This window comes from Camelina sativa, chromosome 15 (assembly GCF_000633955.1).
Source record: "Camelina sativa cultivar DH55 chromosome 15, Cs, whole genome shotgun sequence".
NCBI classification, from domain to species: Eukaryota; Viridiplantae; Streptophyta; class Magnoliopsida; order Brassicales; family Brassicaceae; genus Camelina; species Camelina sativa.
Window position 1 is genome coordinate 13,199,117 of NC_025699.1, and position 1,300 is coordinate 13,200,416.

Genomic DNA, 1,300 nt, shown 5'->3' on the forward strand with positions numbered 1-1,300 from the left:
TGGGTCATGAGTCAACATGGTTCGACCGGGGTTGACCGGGTTCAATTGATTTTGATGATACTTTTATAAATAATAGGTATGAATAGGTTTTCTATTTTTTTCAATGATTATAACTATGATATAATTGGATATGCCAAATAAAATACTTCAATAATCATAATGTTTTTAAAAAAACTTAAAAAGTAATAAACTCAAAGTGTAATAAACTCAAAGTGTAACCAGTACTAATAAAATATTTTAGAAATTCAAACAATAAGAGAATAAGAGTATAGAACATTTAATCTTCATTCTCTAAGAAACCCTACTATTGCTAATTTGCTAAGAAGAGGTTAGTTAAATTAATTGCACTCATTTTTTCAAAAAAAAGTAGAACCCGGTTTTATCCGGTTTAATGGTTCACCGGTTTTTGGTTTTTTGGCGGGTTGATATGGTTTTTTACCGGCTCAATTTCTTTTGGGTTTTGATATTAACCCAATCCGGACATGTTGCCGGTTCGCGGGTTAACGTGGTTCGACCGCCGGTCCGGTCCGGTTTTGAAAACATTGGATTTTATTTTGAAATCCACATAAAATCTCAGAAATCACGATTAAGTGTGATTAATTGCCAAGATTTTATTCTTTTTTATACCTAACAGTATATTTTTGTGCCTAACACTATATATAGTGTAACAATATATGGAATCATTAAGATTTTTTTTGGAAATTGTATAAATCATTGAAATATTATCTATAAGAGGGTTTTTTGAGATATTCTGAAGTGTATTTGTAATTTCATATAGCCCACGGATTTCATCTATAACTTTTTTTTTTGTAACCAACCTATATTTAATATATTATTTATTTTGTAACCAACTTATAAAAATTATATATTCTACAAAAAAAAGTTGTGTACTTCCGTTTTATTATACAAAAAAAAATTGTGTACTTCCGTTTTATTATACAAAAAAAAAGTTGTGTACTTTCATTTTATGATTGAGTATATTTTTATCCCCTTTAATAACTTGGTTAACGTTGTGGTCTATCAATAAAATCTCAGGAAAATAAATTGGTAATATTGTAATTGTAGATCTTTGGAAACAACGTGATCTTCCGAAAATAAAGTTTGGAATATCCATGAACTATCAATTTGGAATATCACGTTTAAGATTTTCTGTTACAATTAAGGTTTTATTTGTTACCTTTAATATATGAACTATCAACTTGTAACTAATTAATATATAGATTAATCTATAACCTATTTGTAACCATTTATTAAAATTATAAAGTCTTATAAAGTCTACCAAAACAATGTTATGTACTTC